Genomic DNA, 7,102 nt, shown 5'->3' with positions numbered 1-7,102 from the left:
TGGAGTAACCCGGCTGGCCTGAGAGTCTCTGTCTTACTGCGCTGGCATGTTTGACAAGACTGCACCCAGTCGCGGACCAGGGCGCAATCGCCAGGGATGTAGAAGTCGGCGCGAAGACGATGGAGGGTTTTCTGCATACCCTCATGACCCGCCGAGTGGGTGAGCTGTAACACCTGGTGACTGAGATCATCCTGCGCCGGAACAAAGACCCGGCACCCATGGAGGAGCAGTCCATCAGAAAAGCGCCAAGGATCCTCCAGGTCGCTGGCCGTGAGCTGCTGCTGAAGACGGATGGCGTCGTCGGCCGTCGCAGTGGCGCGGCAAATGTCGGTGAAGAGGCCAAACATCGGCCCGGAGCGGATGCACAGGGCCGCCTTGGCGGACTCGTCAGCGGAGGAAGTGAGGTCGGAGTCGCGACGGGACAGCGCGTCGGCCACGGTGTTAAGGCGGCCCGGCTGATACTCGACGGAGAAGTCGAAGCCGAAGAGCTTGCTGATCCACTGGTGTTGCGGCACGATCGACAGCCGCTGGTCCAGCAAAAACTTCAGGCTGTAGTGGTCGGTGCGAATCTGGAAGGACCGTCCCCACAAGTACGGCCGCCAATGACGAACGGCCTGTACAAGGCCAATGAGCTCCCACTTATATGTTGCCAGCTTAAGATGACGCGGAGCGAAAGGCCGGCTGAAGAAGGCGAGAGGCCCATCGCCCTGATGAAGCACGGCGCCGAACCTTGCGCCCGAGGCGTCACAGTCCACCACAAACGGGCGGTCGAAGTCGGGCATCTAGAGGACGGGGCCCGTCGTGAGGGCCCCCGTGAGGACCTCGAACGCCGTTGTCGCCTCGTCGTCCCAGGCAAAAGCGTCGCGGTGAAGCAACCGCGTGAGGGGCGCCGCGATAAGCCCGAACTCCCGAATAAATTTCCGGTAGTAGCCGGCGAGGCCGAGGAACCCGCGGAGAGCCCGCGGCGAGTGAGGCGTCGGCCATGCGGAGACGGCTGCCACCTTGTCGGCGTCCATAGGCACCCCATCGGCCGAGATGACGTGGCCCAAGTAGGCCACCGAAGGCGTCCCGAACGAGCACTTCGAGCGCTTAAGGTGGAGGTGGTGCGCTCGAAGCTCGTTGAAGACGATGGCGACGTGCTGGAGGTGCTCGACCCAAGACGCACTATAGATTAGAATATCATCAAAGAAAACGAGCACAAACCGGCGTAAGTAGGGCCTGAGGACGTCGTTCATCAAAGCCTGGAAGGTCGCCGGGGCATTGCTGAGGCCAAAGGGCATCACCAAGAACTCGAAGTGGCCGTGATGAGTCTGAAACGCCGTCTTGGCGATGTCATCCGGGTGCATGCGCACCTGGTGGTACCCCGACTGGAGGTCAAGTTTGGTGAAGAAGCGCGCCCCATGGAGCTCATCGAGGAGTTCATCGACCACCGGAATAGGGAACTTGTCCTTAAGGGTGACAGCATTAAGGGCACAATAGTCGATGCAGAAACGCCAGGTGCCGTCTGACTTGCGGACGAGAAGCACCGGCGCGGTAAATGGTGAAGTGGATAGTCGGATGATGCCTGCCGCGAGCATGAGCGCACACTTCCGCTCCAACTCATCCTTCTGCAACTGTGGGTAGAGGTAAGGCCGTACCGCCACCGGCGCGGAGCCTGGTAGAAGATGTATACGGTGATCGTACGTGCGGGCGGGGGGCAGCCCCTGTGGCTCGGTGAAGATGTCCGCGTGCTGCTGGAGGAGGCTCTCCAATAGTGGGTGCTCGGCCATGGCGGTGGTCGCGGCCAGCTGGAGTGGAGTGGTTGGGGCGGCACCTCCAATGCCGTCCCACTGAATGCGGCGGCCCAACCGCCAGAAGGTCATCGTCAGTGCGTCGAAATCCCATAGAATAGGACCAAGAGTGCGTAGGAAGTCGACGCCGAGGATGAAGTCGAAGCAGCCCAAGTCGATGTCGGCGCAGGTGATGGCGAAGTGCTCGTCGCCGATAGTGATGGGCACGTCGCGGGCGAGCCCGTGGCAGCGGAGACGGTCGCCATTAGTGACTGTGACTCGCAACTGCTCACCGCCGGTTGGCTGTAATGCAAGGCGCCGCATGGTGGTCTCCGGCAGAAAGTTATGCGTGGACCCTGTATCCACTAGGGCCACCAGGCGCTCGCCCTGGATCATGACCGGTAAGAGCATCGTCCGTTCATCACGGATGCCGGCCAGCGCATGTAGGGACACCATGAGGGCGGTGGCCGGGGCGGGCGCGGGTGCCGCTGCGGGCTCCGCAAGGGCTGGAGCGCCGAGGCCATCCTCCAGTGTCTCCTCCTCAGGCTCGTATGTCGTCTCCAGGTAGAAGAGGCGGGGACAGACATGGCCCGGTGCATAGGGCGCATCACAGTTGAAACACAAGCCCAGGCGCCGGGGTTCCAGCTGTTCCGCCTGAGTGAGGCGCCTGAATGGCCGCGTCGGTGCCGGGGTGGGTGCCGGGGCGGCTGTGGACGACGCCGGTGCTGCCGGATGGACGCGTTAAGGCGTGGGCGCACTGCTCGAACGCCCGGGCATAGTACATGGCCGTCTGAAGGTCTTGGGGCCCTTCATCTCGACATCCACGCGGATGTGGTCGGGAAGGCCGCCGATGAAAAGCTCCGCCCGCTGTAAGGCCGTCACACCGGGCGCGTGGCATGCCAGGGCCTAAAAGTGGTCGGCGAAGTCCTGCACCGTGGAGGTGAACGGCAAGCGGCCCAACTCGGCCAAGCGGCTCCCGCGGTCCGATGGCCCGAAACGAAGAAGGCACAGCTCTCGGAAACGATCCCACGGGGGCATGCCGCCCTCGTCCTGCTCAAGGGCGTAGTACCATGTCTGGGCGGCCCCGCGGAGGTGGTAGGAAGCCAGCCAAGTACGCTCCGACGCGGGTGTGCGCTGTCCGCGGAAGAACTGGTCACACTGGTTGAGCCAGTTAAGAGGGTCGTCGGAGCCGTCGTATGTGGCGAAGTCGATCTTGGCGAACCGGGGCGGCTGCTGATGTGGCGCGTCCTGGCCCACTGCCTCGGCGGTGCGTAGGGCGGATGATGATGCGCTGTCCATGGTGGAAGGCCCGGCGTAGTTCCCAGTGACGCCCGACGCCTCGGGCTGCAACGGGAAACCGAACGGCGGACGGGCCCCCGGGTAGGCCGATGGCGGCCCGTGAAGCCAGTCAGGGAGTGGTGATGGCGATGACGGAAAGCGGACCTCCTGGATCGGAAGCCCGCTCGGCGACGACCGGCCCAAGTTAGGGCTGGGATGGGGCGGTGGAGGACCCTGCTCCGTGGCTGCTGGAAGTGACGGCGCGGATGGCGCGGTCCAGGTGGGCCATTGCGCCCCTGTGGTGGCGGCGAGTGGCACGCTTGCCGTCGCGAGCAGCGGCGGCCACTGTGGCCACAGCGGCGGTGCGGCCGCCGGGGCGGGGAGCGCCGGGTAGCCTCCGGTTATGGCCCCCGATACCGAGTACCACGGCAGCGCCTGCGGACCCGCGGCCAGGGCGGGATGTAGTGGTGGAGGCGGCCAGTACGAACTTGCCAGGTAGAGGCGGATGCCCTGGACCGCGGCGACTAGGTCGTTGAGGACGCCGGCCATTGCCACCTGTGTGAACTGTTGCGGCTGCGGGGGAGGTGACGGCGGCGACGTATGTTGGACGGGGGTCGGTGGCCGCCCGTGGCCTGGCGTGGTGCCGGGCGCCGGGAGGGTCGGCGCCGAGAGCGACGCCGTAGCGCCCGCCGAGAGCGAGGCCGTGACGCCCAGCGCGGAAGCGGCGGCGGTGGAGGAGTTGGCGGCAGCGGCGGTGGTGGAGTTGATGGGCAGCGGCGGTGGTGGCGGCGGCGGAATTGGAGTTGGCGACGACATGGTCGAAACCCGGGTACCTGATACCAAATTGGCAGGACTAGAGTTCCTACCGGCTCTACTCCGTAGGTTATACGGGCAGAACAACGAGGGTTGGGGGCGAGGGCGGCGGCTCCGGCGTGTTGGCGCCGTTACGGGGGAGAAGAAGGGCGGCGGCGGCTAGGGCAAGGTGCGGCTAGGGTTTCCGGCTCCTCTGGAGCCGGGCAATATGATAGAACTATCTTTATTGCTTGATCTCAAACGATGTCTTACAACTAGTATTTATAATTTTAGCCTAAAATAACTTGCCTAAAATAACTTTCCTAAGATAACTTGTGGGTCAAACCCCTAATACTAATACCCGGTGGGCCTCTTTCTTGTATAGACCAAACCGGTCATAACATTAACATTTGCTTAGTTGTTGTTTAGGGGCTGTCCACAGGGCCAGCCAGCGTAATAGCAGCCAACCTAGCTAGTGCTACAGTAACTGAACATTACAAGCAGAGCATCAGTACACCAAGACGGAGCAGCAGCAGTTTAGAGCAGCGACAGCGCTGAGTAGCAGCAGTGGCAAGCAGCTACGCTAGCAGCAGAGCAACGGAAGCAACAGCGCTAGCAGCTAATGAGTAGAAGTAGGGGGAGGTGGCAGCACGCATCAACAAGCAGCAAGCGGCGGCGATCGGCTGGCACGGGCGCTCCCGGGGGTGCGGGAGCAGCGGCGGGCCGCGGCCACGCACGGGCAGGCACGCGCGGGGAGGCGCTGCCAGGTGAGCAGGGCGTGGCCCGATGGCAGGCACGCGCAGCATGGGACTCGGCCAGCGCGACTGGCCACGGGAGGTCTCGGAAGGTGGCTACCGCGACATAAACAATTGGGAAAAAAGAGGAATCGGGGGAGGGCCTCACATCGGAGATCTTGGGCACGTCGGGGAAGCCGAGGATGGGCCGGAGCAAGGTGAATCAACGACGAGGTGTGCGGCGGCCGTCGGGGAAGAAGATTGAGGGCGAGGGCTTCATGGCGTCCTAGGTGGTGGTGCTCTGCGTGTATGAAGAGGATGATGACGCGCTTCTCCTGGGCATGGCGACGCGGCGAGATACGGCCGGCGGCCACGATAGTGACGGCAGCACGGTGACGGCTGCGAGGAGGAGAAGGGCGCGAGGGGGAAAGGGGATTAGAGCTAGGGTTTCGTGAGAGGGTGCTTGCGGCGTCGTTCTTATCTGCCCCGGAGGTCCGATGGATGCCCGACGCGTGCGCATCGCCCGCCATGGCACTGAACGATGAGCGCCACGCCCTCCAATGTGAAGGGGTAGGAGGCGATGGAGGTGGGCTGGGCCTGCTTTGTAGCAGAAGGCCTAAGTGCACAGTAGAATATGTCTTTTCTTTTTTTGTTTCCTTGCTCTTTTCTTTTATTATTTTCTGTTTTATTAACTAGCTCTGTTTGCATTATTTTGAGATACAAACTTTATCTTGTTTAATAAGAATTTTAGCCCGTAAATATTGTGCAACATACTGGACTTGCAGAAAAGTTTGAGTAGAAATAACTTATTAAGTCTAAGTTTATATTTTAAGATGGGATAAAAGGTTTTGTTGGACCTCTGTTATAATATCTAGGGGCATTTTTGGAATTTGGGCGATGTCGTTTTCCTGGACATAATTACCAAGGATTTATTTGCAAAATTATGAACTATTTCGATTGCATTTTTGAAGATGTAAATTTTGACCTAAAATTTAAACTTGAATTTGAGTTTGGTTTGAAACAAAGTGAGGATTAGCAACTTAACCATGATGACATGGCATCATTAGGCATAAGATTACTGTAGTATCATTCTCGGGGTGTTACAAATCTCTTCTACTACAAGAAATCTTGTCCCAAGATTTAAGAGGGGGAGTAAGGGGAAAAGTTTTGTTACGAATTTATAACGGATCTTCTCGTCCTTGCATGCTCGTCTCAAATAAGTTGACCCCTCTCGTTGATGTCTTCGTTTAGCTACTTCAGTTCATCATGAAGAAGTCATCATCCTTTCTTCGGGGTCTTCATCGTACTTACGAAAGGACAAGGGGTAACTCCGAAAGAACGGTCCTCTACAAGGTTGCTTATTTGTTAGATAACTTAGGGAATGTGGTAGAAAGTATCTCTCGAATTGAAACTTAAGAAAATGTCTAGAAGAACGTAAGAAGCTACCATGAGAAGTTTTGAGCAGGGAGGCAATTGTTCGATGCCTAATCAGAAGGTGAAATGGGTTCAGAGCAACGAAAATAAATAAGTGTTTCATACTCATCTCTAGGACGGTGGCTCGTGAATTATATATGAAGCAAAGCGTGAGGAATAACTTTGGAAATTGGGGGGTGTACAGGACAGTGACGTTTCGATCCTTTGGAACGGTGGGTTATGGGCCCACCATGTGGGTTAGAATTAGGAAGAGCGCTAACATCTTGCACGGTCATGATAATAAGGCATGTCAGAGAATAGCCTGTCAATTATGTTGGCAACAACTCTGGTACCAAGGGAGAGGGACGAAGAGAACCATTATCCTGCTCGTTGAAACGAGGCGGACCAATAGGCAAAGTTCTCATCCATCGGTGGTTACAGGAACGTCATCCACTATAGTGACAGGGTCTTACTGACAGAGTTGTACACCGAGGTGTTTACCTAAAAAGAGAATTATCTCTGCTCAGATAAGATATTTTACAATAAAGGATAAAGAAAACATTGGGAAGGAAAATGTGATTATTAATTTAATCAGAACAATGGAAGGAACATGTGTTTCAACACAAATATCAGGAGTATAACCTTTCAATGACAAGCAGATGGTGATATCCATGACAGGATAGTAGGTATATTACCATTTAGGTAAAGGGGAGTGTTTGGATGAGTAATCAAGAAATACTTAGCATTGTGCCTCCAATGTTCTAAATGATGTTTGGAGTACCACAGTCATTCTTCGGGATATTGTTGACATGGTCATCAGGTAAAGGTCGGACATTGGGAACACAAAGGATCCATCGGGAATTTCTAGAATTTCTCATGCAATTTTATCAGGAAAAGATGAGGACGTGGCGGATGGGTTCAGCAACAATCCATCAATATGTCAATAAGGATGTATGTCCAACATTATCTGAACAAGTTGTGTTGGGGGAAAGGCAAAAATGTTGTTGATGATAACACAAATCACCAAGGGGCAAAGATGGTATTTCTTCTCATGAATATAACTGATATCCTGGAAGAGCTCAGAATGTTGATGATGATGACGACACATTCGTTGAG

Source organism: Triticum dicoccoides, chromosome 6B (genome assembly GCF_002162155.2).
Source record: "Triticum dicoccoides isolate Atlit2015 ecotype Zavitan chromosome 6B, WEW_v2.0, whole genome shotgun sequence".
Taxonomy (NCBI): Eukaryota; Viridiplantae; Streptophyta; class Magnoliopsida; order Poales; family Poaceae; genus Triticum; species Triticum dicoccoides.
The sequence above is the reverse complement of the archived record's forward strand: the minus strand, read 5'-3'. Positions refer to the sequence as shown.